We start from the raw sequence: 14,795 nt of genomic DNA on the forward strand, positions 1-14,795 counted from the left end.
AAAGCTCCTTCTCTGAAAATCCCTCTCCCAGAGGAAGGCAACCGTGGACTGGCAGTTCAAGTGTCCCAATAGACAGATTCAAACCCTTCACTGGCCTGTAAGGCCCTGTATGATCCCTTCCCACCATCTCTGTGCTCTCATCACCCTCATCTCCCCCTGCGCTCCTGTCTCTGCACACTTTCACTCATGGTGGCCCCATACCTATGGCTTCATCAAGGCCTCACCCTCCTGCAAAACCTCAACTCTGGCAGGGACCCAGCCTGCCTTCCCACCCCAGCCATCTCCCCCACCCTTTTCTTCCCAACTATCCCACCAGTGTGTGTTTCTAATCTCATTTGGGGTTTGACCCTGCACCTGCTGAAGCCAATGGCAAATCCCTTATTGATAGGCAAGGATGAAGGCTCAGCCCTGAGGCTCTAAGGTCTTCAGGGGAGAACTTGTTTGTGTAGCACCCAGATGCACTTGCTACACCGGTGTCATTTGTAAAAGCCCCTCTGCAATAGGCACTGATGGACAGAGATGCCCAGGTCTAAATGGGCAGTGGAGACTGAGCCCCTCTCAGGTCTTAGCTTGGTTAAGAGTCCAGGTTAAAAGTGAATCATGTTGGTTGGACAGCTTGCCTGGCAGCTGTGGATAAACGACTCGGCTCCCTGGGGAGCCAGTCCAACCCCAGCTGATAAAACCAGCAACAACAAGGGAAGGAACCCGGGCAGGAATTCTCCCCATCTTAACAGGTTTCCATGTGGACACAGAGCTCTAATCCCCGGTGAGCCCCGAGCTGGCTCATTGCTCTCTGTCCCATGTGGAGGAAGCGGGAGGCTTTGGGCTGCATTTCCAGGAGCTGAATGTTTGTAGATATGGGTTAGGGCCAGTCCAGTAGATGCGACCCCCACCTGCCCCACCAAGCCACGTCCATTCCAGCCACTTCTCACAGCTCAGGTGGGCAGATTGCACGGGGGTGAGACACAGCCCCAGTCCTGCTCTCCGGATGGCCAGAAATAGCCCTGTTCGCTCCAGCCCTGCAGGACTCCACTCAGCCCCAACCACTGCACAAAGTTTGGACGATTGCTGTCTGGGGAACTTGAGGCAATACTTCAATGATGGGCACTAATGGAAGAATATAACTAGGCAGTCATCTTGGTGACAAGGATGGGGAGCTGCTTCCATCCACTTCACAGTGGTGTTGAAAGCTTTGCTCGGGGAATTGGTGCCCAGCTAAAGGCTTGTAGAGCAAAGTCATTCCCCTCCCACACCACCCACTGCACCTCTGGATCCAGCACTGTACTCTGCCCCTGGTCATGCTCTAAAACAGGGGTGGGCAAAATGAGCCTGAGGGCTGGATGCCACCCGCCAGGCCATTCTATCCGGCCTGCGGGGCTCCTAAAAAGTTTAGAAAATTAATATTTATCTGCCCCCGGCTGCCTGTCATGTGGGTGCAAGCCCTCAATGGCTTGCCAAAACTCAGTAAGCGGCCCTCTGTCCGAAATAATTGCCCGCCCAGCTCTAAAACAATATGGAACGTCTCCTGTGCTTCGCTGCAGGCAGGATTCTGCCTCCTCCGGCCAAACTTGCTAAAGAAGCAGCATTAAGAAAACCAGGCCAGCATCATCAGAAAGTATATTGTGAAACCCAGCTCTGCTCAAGGGAACCAAGCACTGCTAGCAGTCACTCCCGAGTGTATGGCAGGCACTTTGGCAGATAACTGACCACGTCCCTTGGGCATGGACTAGACCCCCCGCGCTCCAGCTGCTGGCTCCATGTTGCTCTACAAGTCTCTCTGCTCAGACTCACCTTGCCGTCAGAGCACATCTCTGGGACTTCTTTCTCTCTGATTTTGCTGTTCTTCTCTGCCTGGCTTTCTCCTTGGACTACTCATCTGTCAGTCTGTCTGAGTCGACAGTTGCTTGCCTCTCTCCCTATGCCTTTCTTTCCTGGCCTTTCTTTCCCTCTGTCTCCCTTGCTCACTCTCTCTCTCAGGAAATTAAAGATAATCCCCCCCCCCTTTTTTTTTGCTGCCAGATTCCCTGTTTAACATTCCCTGCATGTGCTTGCGCTGATTCAAAACAGGATTAGACATTCTGTTGCTTTGATGTCAGTTGGGCTTTGCACTGAAGGCAGAGACAGGGGGAAAGAAAATGTCTATTAATGAGCCTCGCAGGTTCTGCACGTCCAGTTCCACCGGTTGTCCAAGTGAAGGTCAGAGGCAATTATCTGTAACCCCGATAATAAAGGCAGGGTCCCCTTCCACTTGGATTAGTCTGAAGGAGGGACAGAGAAGCTTGCCCTGATCCCGTGACATGGCAGCCAGCCGCTCTCCATCCCTGTGCTGTTTGTTATTCCATAAGCCGCTGGCTTCAACTCCCAATTCTGTTTTCATGAGGTACTTTGGGGGCTTATCGGCTCCTGTTAGGAGGCGAGGTTTAATTAATCATATGAAAACATGATTTGTTGGACTGTCAGAGGATATTATAAGCTACAGCCGCCACCCAGCAGGGTGCAAATATACCATTGAAAGTCACTTTTGGCAGAAAGATCTGCCCCTCGGGACGTGTATGGGCAATATATGCCAGGGTTTACCCTGTGGCCTCTGCAAGAAAAGCAGAGACAGGAGCAAGCATTCTGGGATTACACATGGAAGGTAGTTAAGAGGCAAGAGCACATCTGGGTTTTCCTAAGCCAGCTACTGCTCATGGAGAGGCCTGGTGGGAGCTAGCTGCAGTTATACCTCTTCACATCAGGCCTGAATTTCTCTTCAGGGCCTTCCGCTAGGAATATGCAGCTAGGATCATTCTCACTGGCCTAAATGCCCTGTTAGTTCATATAACTGAGCCTGCATGTATCAGGGTAAATCCACCAGAAGTCTGTAGGCTGGCAACTCTGAGAAGGTGTGTGTGAGCTTTGTCTTGTGTTGTCTCTAAGAAACTGTTTGGGTGTTATGATATGATGGTTCTGCGCTCCAGTCACCACTTGTGGGGTGTCCACTTGGAGCCAGCGATATCAGAAATAGCTCACAGCACAGTAGGATTAGAGAGGAGGGAAGATCCTCTCTTCAGCAGGAGTGATATCACTTATTTTCAGCCCACTCCAGTCTGGCACGTCCTTGGTCTTGTTTCTGGGGATGATACCTTGATTCGTTCTCTTGTGCTGTGTGTCTCCCTCACCCTGGGTTATGGTCAGATCTTGCACTCTAGGCCAGGGTCTGGCTGGAAGAGCTGCTTTCCTCAGTCTCACAAAGGAAGTGTTCATTCTTTTAAATTTCATATCTGAACTTGCCCTGCCCTGACTTCCCTACAGCCCAGACCCAAGGTGGAAGATAAGTCTTTAGTTTCTGTAGGTGCAAGAGGCCCCATCACAGGTTGAAAGCTATGGGCAGATCTTCTAGGTTCTTACATGGGCAACTGGTGCCTCCCAAGTCTGGTGGGGCACCAGATTGCCGATGGGGGGGCAATCGCGGACTGCGGGGGCGGGGGTCCCCCAGTGGCCGATTGATGAGCCAGTGCACTTCCAGTTTCGTGGCTAGCACTTCCAGGGGGTACATGGCCAATCTCAAGGGGTGCGCAAGCACCCATGTGCACCCCCTACACATCGCCAATGGGTTCTTACTTGATTAGAGTGAGCCCACTCCTGTTCTCACTACCATAAAGAAGAGTTGTACCATTTATTTTAACATGTACATTGAGCAGAAGGCAGGGTCAATATGTACCTTCTAGACTACCTAAGACATATATAAAGCATAAGCTTTCATGGACTTGAGCTCACATCATCAGATGCTGTGGTGTGTTCAAGTTCACAAAAACATATGCTTTCTATACATCTTATGTCGGGAGATCACCGGGTATGGACGTGGGCCTCTGCATCCCATTGACATTCACTGGCCTTCTTTTCCAAGGCCAGTGCCAATTGGCACAGCTGGGTCGGTCTTCCTCGCTCTTATCTCTCCTGCCACGACTTTGATGACTTAATTAATGGGGGGGAGGGGTGATGACTCCCCGACCTCGCATTGACTGGCACTTGCCCCAGGACCAGACTAGGTACGTAACGAACTTCTTTGCAAAAAAGAATAAAATTAACAAAAAACTTGCTGTCTGTAGCGTTTCCTCTCCCGCTGCAGGGAACTCAGAGGCAGCCTCTCGCTTGCCCCCTGCCTGCAACCAACAAGTGCTTGATCGCCGGAGCTGCAAACAAGCAGGGTTATTCTTCTTCTTCTTTCACTTGTGGTTATTGACACCACGCCAGCTTAATTGACCTCCCACGGCAATCGATTACCGCAGAAATGTCTCTCTCTTCTCTCTTTTTTGTTGTTTTTAGGCATGAGCTCCTCCAAGCTCACAAGACCCAGCGGATCTCTTGCCCCATTCCTAGGGACTTCAGTTCCAGGCAGCAGGTGGGTATCTACCCTATCTGCCTGCACTGTCCTCTCCTTGTCCTCTCCTCCTCTTGTCCAGTCTCCTGGGGCCGGAAATAGCCCCCAGCCACTTAATTAGGCCAATCCATCTCACCTGGCGAGGTGATAAAGCGGTGCTGGGGTGGGTAGGGAGATCCTGTTGCAGCATGGTCCCGCCACTGCAGCTGGGCAAATTCCCTTGGCTAGGGGCCCACTCCTAGTAAGTACTCTTGGTTTCTTCACATTTATTGAGTTAGTCAATAAGGTGCACATCTACCCTGCCTTCTGCCTGACTTCAAACTAACACAGCTAGTACTTCTCTCTACATATGCTGGACCCAAGAAACGGAGGCCTGGTTTGCATTCAGACCTCCCATAAGAGCCCAAACAACTCCATCCTGAGCATGGCTAGTGCTGGAGATGAGAGTGCTGGTTCCAGGAAGCACCTGGGGAATTCCAGTATTCCAACTACAATATTTAGGGCCTCCTGAATTAGGCAAGGGCTCTTCCCCAAAGCATTCAGGGATATGTCACTTCCCAAATAGTGTTCACCTTCCCCTGATATGCCACGTCCTAAATAATGCCCACCTTTTTGGACACATCCAGGTAGACATGTTGCCACTCGCTAGTGACTGGCTCTGGAGGGAGTGCATGTGGCTCTAGCTTGAAGAAGCTCCTTTAAGCATATTCCCCAGAAGGCTCTTATACGTTTCCATTTGCCTCTGTCCTGGGCTGCACTAACCCATCCAGCCTCATTCCACTGGGACACTGCTCCTTGCTACTGGCTGGCATTGTTTTACTTAGCTCTGTGTTCCCAGGGCTATTCACAGACCATGGAGAAAAGAGCCCCAGTGCTCCACAAGCTCTTCTAGCAACCACGCAGGGTGTAATTCATTTTGCCCAGCACTCACACAGGCTTGATTAGTGCCTGAAATGAGCTCCATCTATCACAGTGGAGTAAAGCAGATTAACTCACAGCGTGCCCACCTCACGTTGATCCCATTCTCTGGGCCTCCTGATTAATGGAGCAGCCTTCTTTATCCGTCAGGCCAGGAAATGTGAGTATCCAAGCTGGCTTGCAACGAAGAGAAATATGGACGTTCAGTGCAGAAACAGGTCACTTCTGGATGTGTCAGCCTAAGTGCTACCATCTGGACCTCACGGATGTGCACCTGTTCTGTCAGGTCCCATCCCCTGCTCCCCTATCCCACATGGTCCCATCTCTGCTTCTCCCCTCACTGCATTCATCCCTCTCCCCGTTGCCCACAGTCCCTGTGCTCATGCTTTTTCCCCGCAGTCCCCTTCCTTCTCACTCCCTTCCCCTACACAGCCTTTCTTCTGAGGTCCCTGCTTGGTGATCTTTGAATTAGATGCTAAATGTCATCCCAACCCACTAGCATTTTCCTAGGGGGTGACTGTGTCATGGATCAGGGCCTGTGGACATGCCCACTGCTCCCATAAACTCTGAGAACTTGGGACCATTAGGAAAGGGGCCTTCTGGGCAGATGGCAGCCTGTATCTCAGCCAGGACTGCGGGAACTGCTAGTGTGATGTTGCTGCTCATTCTCCAGAGCTGTACAGCATGAGGCACAACCTGCTGAGAAGAGCTCTCCCATGGCAATTTGCATTCCCTGAGGAATCGGGATGGCTCCCCCTTTTCTCGCAGATCTGGCTTGGGGGGCACCTCTGGAATTTGGCTCCTTCATAGCATACACACGAGTTCTGGATACAAGAGGTATTTCTCTGAAGCACCCAGCCCTACTAGCCGCACAGCACAGGAGCGGGATAAGACAGTAGAGTGAGGGTCATGCAGTCAATATTGGGCTTTGACCTCTGAAGCCCAATCTAAAGCCCATGCTGGTCAGTAGGAGTCGTTTGATCTAGTGCAATGGATCAGTGGAATATGGCCCCAAGTCCATAGCTTTGCAGGGGGTCCCTGTTTTGCTTGCCTCTTCCCAGAGCAAGTATACATAAAGTGGATCCTTTGGACTAATGATGGTGTCTGGAAGAGCTCCAGCCTCCAACCCTACCTCACCAGTGAAGTTTCATTAAAACTTCTTTGCTTTCAGCTCCCTCCAGCTTGGCTTCTGCAGCAATCAGTTGTTTAATTTTTTTAAGTGGAAATTATTTCTCATTTCCCTTCACAATCGCAACACACATGGGAAGAGAAAGGACAGGAAGGAGTTCCTGAGAGATGAAAGAGCAGGATTGCAGAGAGGGCTTCTGCTTTGTTATCCCCTGGTGCAGCTTAGAAAGTCTTTTCAGAAGCTGAGTTTAATTAACTATTTTTTTTCCCCCTACAGATAAGTTTTTCTTCATAAAAGGAAGCAGGGGTCTTGAGTTAGAGTTAACTTCTCTGGTCAGCTAAGAACACTGTGCGCCATCTAAGCAATGCACATTAATAGTAACGCTTAGTTCTTACATCCTGCTTTACATCGGGAGATCGGAGTGCCTTGCAAAGGTCATCAGTACCATGATCGTATTTTACAGGTGGGAAAACAAAGGCACGGAGAAGGGAAATGGCTTGCCCAAGGGCATTGAGTAAGCCAGAGGCAGGGACAGTCAGGTCTCCTAAGTCTCACCTCAGTGTTTTGTCCACTGGGCTACACTACCTTCAAATGGCTACAGACAGCCTGTTATGTAGGGGGACTGTCCATTGAGGGATAGACGATGTCAGAGGATAGCAAAGGACCCAGCGTTTTCACTCGTCATGTCAGCCACATCTCTTCTTCCTCTTCTCCAACCTGTCACCTGAACCCAGTTCCTTCTCCTGCTCCTCCCAGTTGCTTTGCATCCCCTCATAAGCCTTTTTCTAAATAACTCCTCGCTTCATCTCACCCACCCACGTTCCAATCCACTTCCTTGCCCAAATTGCAGCGTTCTCCAATTGCAGCCATGTCAGACTTAACAGTCCCTACAACTTCCTTGCAGAAGTAGGACAGTCAGGGTGTTTTCTCACAGGCCTTATCCACCTGGCTGCTTGAATGGGGCTTTTCATACTGAGAAGTTGTGTCAAGTGAGTAATTCCCTGCTCCCAGGAATACCCCCAATTCACAGAAAGGCAGTGGTTGAACATATGGCTGCTATGACTGCCGGCAATCCCACATCTGGTGCTCAGAGTGATTGGATCAGGACATAAGCCCCAAGGGAGGCAGGTATTGGGTACAGCAGCACTGGCTGTTGGCCACTTCACTTCCATGATAAATAGTCCACCACATGTTAGTGTAATGGTGGAGTTATAGTGTTAGGAAATGCAGAGTCTAAATCTACCCTAGTCACCTTCATCCGTTGCGCTACAGGCTGAGACACCGAAAAATTGGCATTTTGGGAATGTAATATTTTGGACTAGTAGTCACAACGTTACATGTCAGCGGGCTCAGTCTCTCCTCCGATCTGCACACACAGCTCTGGGTGATACTGGGAAGTTGCTCAGATGTAGGCTGGAGACTAGTAACTCCCCATGTAAATCAAGAGGAAAATCACTGGAGGCAGAGCAGCTTCTGAGCTGCAAGTAGGGAGTCAAAGGTGTACAGGGACACAGGACATGCCTTGGCCCAGGACTTCCTGGACCACTGAGTCCAGCGCCCAGCTATTGCAGGCAACTTCATCATATAATCTTGTTTGTTAACTTTTTAAGCTGCGTCTTAATAACATTTTGGCTTCTTGCCCCCACCACTCCCAATGGAAGGCTGTTCCAGCACCGTGCTCTCCAAGGGTTAGAAACCTTCTAATTTCCAGCCTCAGTTTATTCATGAACAGTTTATACCACATCTGATTTTGTGCCAACATTATCTGTCAGCTGAAAGAGCAATTCTCCCTCCCTGGTGCTCACTTCCCTGTTATGTCTATAGAGAGCAATCATATCCCCTCTCAGCCTTTGGCCGAACAAGCCTGTTTTTTAATCTCCTCAGATCATTGCAACAGCCCTCCTCTCCACAACTGTATATGGTATTCCAGCTGAGGTCTTACCAGTGACTTGCAGAATAGTGTTAGACCACTTTATCTCCCCCAGAAATACCTTGGTTTATCCATCCTGGGTTGCACTGGTCTTTGTTGCAGATACATCACATTGGTGGTTCCCAGTCATCCTGTGATTGAGTAATATGCTGGCATCTTTCTCCTTCTTTGTCTTTCTGAGTAGTAGACCTCCAGCTGAAAGGAGAAATCTTGATATCGATTCCCAAGTGTCGGACTTTGCAGTGTATATCATTAAATGTCATCCCATTTCTGTTACTCCAGGCCTCAAGGACATCTGGTTCTTCCCAGCAATCTTCTGATCCTCTTTTGCACTGATGATGCTTCCCAACTTCATGCCATGCACATTTCATAAGCACATTCCTACTTCTTGTGCCAAGCTCATTAATGACTATGTTAAAGACAACTGGTCCTAACATCAATCCTTGAGTATCTTAGAATCTCTCTATGACCTGAGAACTTTCCTTCCAGCACAACCCTGTGGTCACCTCCTTTGAGGACAGTTTCTTACTTACCTACCAATGTTTATACTAATCATGGCCTTGTACAGCTTAACAAGTCATTCCCCATATGATACCAAGCCAAACACTATACTGAAATCTAGCCAGGATCTAGACCAGGGGTGGGCAGAAAGCGGCCCGGGGACCGGATACAGCCTGCCAGGTCATTCTATCCGGCCCACAGGGTCCCTAAAAAATTTAGAAAATTAATATTTATCTGCCCTGTGCTGCCTGTCATGCGGCTCTCGATGGCTTGCCAAAACTCAGTAAGTGGCCCTCTGCCCAAAATAATTGCCTGCCCCTGATTCTAACCCAAAGAAATTCTTGCCCCTGGACCAACAGGGGGTCTAGAAAATCAGTTAGCCCACCTCTTTTTTTTTTCTCCCTTTCTCAAATATAGGCACTTTGTTTGGTGTACTCCAGTTTAGATGGTACCACTACCTATGTGACAGATGTATTAAAAAGTCTTGCTACTAAATGTGCAGTTTCACACACCAGTTCTTTCAGCACATGCATATGATGAAATATATCCAGCCCCCCTGACATGACACCTCAACCTGGGTGAGCTTTGCTTTTGTCCTGATTGTTGTTATTCCCACTCCTCTAGTCCAATTGTACACGGTAAGACTCTGGACTTTTCCCTTTTTGGGCTTTGAAGGAGTTAAAATGACAGCCTCTTCTTTGCATTAATGTCTGTTCTCATACATGGGAAGTAAAGTGACTAACATTTTACCTGGGGGCAGTACCTGTCTCCCTCAGGGCTCCTGCCGGTTCATGCCACATCCTGATAAAACTCTGCAATTCCTTATCTTGACAGCAGAATTTGTCTATTTTGCTGAGCACACATCAGTATCCCCGACCTTAATGAGATAGCTACAGTGACGGCAGCACAGGCTAGAGGCCTCTCCATTTCCCCGTGACACTGCAGCCGCTGTGTGCTGCTCCTTGTTATTTTTGGCTGCTCTTTTGTCTTTGGGATGCTTTAACCTTTAGCAAAGAAAACAAAACTGCAGAAGCTGGTTGTCTCAGACGTAGGCTTGGCTGCAGTCTGCTGGGAGCAGGCCCTAAAGACTAAAGCCTCAAATTAGCAGCTTGAGACTGGAATGAGCAAAGAGCTGACCAGACAGCTCGAATCTTTCATTCCAAAGGCAGGAGCCTGCAGTGAAGGAAGAGGCGATTATCTGGGCTCTGATGAATGCCCCTTTTGCGTTAATTAACTAGATGCTCGGCTCAGATAGTAAGTGGTTTAGGCAATCGATTAGTCGATCTTGTAAAGACATAAGGCTGCGTTATATTTCACTGGGGGATGGGGAATGCTTAATTCACTAATTTGTAGGAATGTACAGACATGTAAGATGAAGAAGGGTGGTGTGGGAGGCAGAGAACCTGGGTTTATAGAGAGCAATCATATCCAGAGAAACCTGAATTATTCTGCCTCAGACTTGCTGGGTGGTCTGGAGCAGGTTACTTAATTTCACTTGTTTTCATTTTCTCATCTATTAGAAGGCTTCCCTAATGCCCGGAGACGAAGCAGGCAATGTGAATGAATGAGTTAAAGTGCTTGAAGACTCTTGGCAGGCAAGGGCTGAAAAAGAACAACGTATTATTAATACACAGAGACTGCAATGCCCCTCTTTCAAAGTAGGCAAAATTCATCCCTGTACTAGGGGCCAGTGTACGGGTAAGTCCCACTTTGATTAGAGAAGTGTTTCACCCCTGAGTTGGCTTTCTGCATAGGGGTGAATTTCAACCATTGTGCGCATTTGATCAATTAAAAGAAAAATGGTAGTGATTAGTGATAACACTATGGGGCACAGTCTTCCAGATTTTGCTTCCTATGAGCTGTGAACTCAGGGGGCAAAGTGCATAAGTATTTGCTTGCTATATTGCTTACATAGTTTCATAGTGCTTAGTGTCAGAAGGGACCTAAACAGATCATGAGATCTGACCCTCTGCCCTGGGCAGGAACGGGTGCGGTGGTCATATTGCCCCAGCCAAATATCTGTCCAGCCTCCTCAAGAGGCCCCATTACAGGTTGAAAGCCATGGGCAGATCTTCTAGGTTCTTACATGGGCAACTGGTGCCTCCCAAGTCTGGTGGGGCACCAGATTGCCGATGGGGTGGCAATCGTGGACTGGGGGGCTGGGGGTCCCCCAGTGGCCGATTGATGAGCCACTGGACTTCCAGTTTCGTGGCTAGCACTTCCAGGGGGTACACGGCCAATCTCAAGGGGTGCGCAAGCACCCATGTGCACCCCCTACACGTCGCCAATGGGTTCTTACTTGATTAGAGTGAGCCCACTCCTGTTCTCACTACCATAAAGAAGAGTTGTACCATTTATTTTAATATGTACATTGAGCAGAAGGCAGGGTCAATATGTACCTTCTAGACTACCTAAGACATATATAAAGCATAAGCTTTCATGGACTTGAGCTCACATCATCAGATGCTGTGGTGTGCTCAAGTTCACAAAAACATATGCTTTCTATATATCTTATGTCGGGAGATCACCGGGTATGGACGTGGGCCTCTGCATCCCATTGACATTCACTGGCCTTCTTTTCCAAGGCCAGTGCCAGCTGGCACAGCTGGGTTGGTCTTCCTCACTCTTATCTCTCCTGCCACGACTTTGATGACTTAAAGTGAGGAGAGAGCACCACCTCACTTGGGAGCCCATTGCAGAGCCTGGCAGCCCTAACTGTAAAGTAATGTCTCCTGATGTCCTGCCTGAACCTTCTCTCTAACAATTTGTGGCCATTATTCCTAGTAACCCCGGGTGGTGCCTGGGGGAACAGAGCTTCCCCCAATTCTCTCTGGTCCCCCCTGGTGAGTTTGTAAACAGCCACAGCTCCCCTCTCAGCCTTCTCTGGTGGAGGCTGAATAGGTTCAGGCCCTTCAGCCTCTCTTCGTAGGGCCTGATCCACTGCCCCTTGACCATGCGAGTGCCTCTCCTCTGGACCCTCTCAATGCTAGCCACATCCCTCCTGAAGTGCGGTGCCCAGAACTGGACGCAGTACTCCAACTGTGACCTGACCAATGCCATATAGAGGGGGAGGATCACCTCCCTGGACCTGCTTGTGATGCATCTGTGGATGCACAACAAGGTGCGGTTAGCCTCACTGATCACTTCCTCGCATTAGCGGCTCATGTTCATCCTGGAGTCAACAATGACTCCAAGATCCCTTTCTGCCACCGTGTTGACAAGAAGGGTGTTCCCCAGCCTACACGTGTGTTGCTGGTTCCTTCTCCTTAGATGCAGCACCTTGCACTTGTCTGCATTGAATTTCATCCTATTCTCATCCGCCTACCTCTGTAACCTGTCTAGATCTAGCTGGATTCTGTCCCTACCCTCCAGCGTGCCCACCTTGCCCCACAGCTTGGTGTCGTCAGCGAATCTGGACAGCATGCATTCCACACCCACATCCAGATTGCTGATAAAGATGTTGAACAGTACAGGCCCCAGGACTGGGCCCTGGAGGACTCCACTGCGCACATCCCTCCAGGTCAAGAACGACCCATCCACCACCACTCATCTAGCCAGTTTGCCACCCATCTGACTGTGTAGGCATCAGTGCTGCAGTCACCAAGTTTTTTTAAGAGAATGTGGTGGGAAACTGTATCAAAGGCCTTCTTAAAGTCCAGAAAGACAACATCTACCCCGACATCCTCATCCAGGGACTTTGTGACCTGATCATAAAAAGAGCCAGGTTAGTCAGGCAGGACCTGCCCTCAATGAACCCATGTTGGTTGCCCCTGAGCATTACCTCCTTTGCAGGGCCCTTGCAGATGTGCACCTTGATAATTTTCTCAAAGGTCTTCCCAAGGACCGAGGTAAGACTGACTGGCCTATAATTGCCGGGGTCCTCCTTTCTCCCTTTCTTGCAAATGGGAACCAAATTGGCCCTTTTCCAATCCTCTGGTACCTGGCCAGTGCCCCGCTATGACCCCCGCCAATTCCCTTAGCACCCTCGGATGAAGAGCATCTGGATCTACTGTTAAGTCTATAAAATGCCTATTAAAGTCATATTTAAGCCAGTGATCCACCGTTCATACTCATCATGTCTCATGTTACCTGCAAGATCCTACACTGTTACTTTGGCTACAGGAAATTAAAAGTGAGTTGACAATGAGAACAAAGCAGAGCATTATTTGCTCCATTTTGTTGTCCAAGGATCAGCTCACTGGGGACCACTGAGCTAGGTGCTAAACAAACATTTCCTCACTGAGACTAGGTATGTTTAAATATGTATTTGGCAAAAAAAAAACAAACAGAGAAATTTTTTCAGTACTTAAATAAAGTGGACTCTGCCACCCTCTCCTGCCTGTGGTGCTGCAGTCTTGTTCCTGTTGCATCAGACAGGATCTCCCACTGGGACAGACACAGGAAATGCAGATGCCCAGGGGAATGCAAGAGACTCTAGGAGCTAAACTGTTGTTAAATTAACCAGACTCATTTCCTGGTGATAGATTTTGCCTTGCAACTACTTTGGAAGCATCTGCCTCTCTTACGCATTCATGTTCTTGTGCCTGAGCTTGCATCATTAGGCAATCAAGATGGCAGTCCTCCCCTGATTGATCATTAATTGCTGACTCTCTCTTTTAATTTAAGGACAGATGAGGTTCTTTGGGTGAATCTGATTTCTTTTATCCTCCACCTACACCTCTTTTAATTTAAGGCATGTTTCAGTGTGGTTAATGACTTGATCTTCACTGCCATTTGGTCAAGTGGTTAGTTTAACTCATATACTACATTCCACTTTCCCTTAAGGCTTCATTCCTACTATTCCTACAACAGATTTCAAACAGAGTTTTGCCTGCAGGCTCAGATGCATGGAAAACTGCTGTCTTACACTGGCCAGACAGATAATGAGGTGGTTATGTTGATGGTTCCTATGACTGGCTATGAATTGCGCACATACCGAGACGAGGCTAACACATCAAGCACCAGACGCTTTTCATGATCTTGTCCTCTCACCTTCCCCTTTGTTCTCCAGCCCCATAAAGTTCATCCGTCTGCTGTGGCTTCCCTGTTAGGCTCCTTAGGGCTGGGACTTTCATTTGCTGTATGGTACCTAGCTAAAGAGGGCCCTCATCTGACAGAGGCCTCAATGTAAAGGATTCCCATATTTTTGTAGGCTGTGCCTGATTTTGTGCTGTGATCAGACCTGATGAAGAATGCCTTGCATTAAAACCTTGTCTAAATGTATTCCAACTACCTAGTTGGTCCAATAAAAGATATAACCCAAAAACATTCTTGCCTCACATACAACACTCACTTTTAGTTCAGAAATCAGCTGCTAGAAATTGGGGTATGCATTATGAGTGAGAAAATGTGGTGATAGCAGTTGTAAGCCTCTGCAGGGGAAAGCAAAAGTAGCACTGCATGTCCTTCATGGGGGGCAGTACAATGAACATGCTGGGATCCCTGGCTGCTGCTGCTCAGCCACTTACTGCTACTTACTAGCATTTTCAAGGGAAGATTTTTTTCCCTTTATTCTGTCTGTCAGAAACAAAGTGCAGAACCTATTCAGGGGCATGCTATGTGGGAGAAATTATACTAACAATATAAGCAAGAGGTGAGGATAATAAAGTGAACATGAAAGCCAGAGCATGATGTTGTATGTATATATGGACGTGGCCCCCATGCACTGGGTGATCTCAATGCTGTGACTTACTGTGCTCCTCAGACCTGAGAAGTGGGAACTGCTGTTTCTCTTCAATGTTGTGACTGTTTAATAAGTGAATAGCAAGAGGGGAGAGCGCAAATGCGAAAATAATGCTTTGACTGGAAACCTGCTGAACTGGAAATGTCAGACTCCCACTTTATAGGAAAGCTGGTATCTGGAAAGACAGGCACTTCCCCGCATTGGAAGAGGATTAAACAAAACCATGCAAAGGTATTTTCAGCACAGAATGAGAGTCTTCACTGGGGGAGTG

This window comes from Alligator mississippiensis, chromosome 8 (genome assembly GCF_030867095.1).
Source record: "Alligator mississippiensis isolate rAllMis1 chromosome 8, rAllMis1, whole genome shotgun sequence".
NCBI lineage: Eukaryota > Metazoa > Chordata > Crocodylia > Alligatoridae > Alligator > Alligator mississippiensis.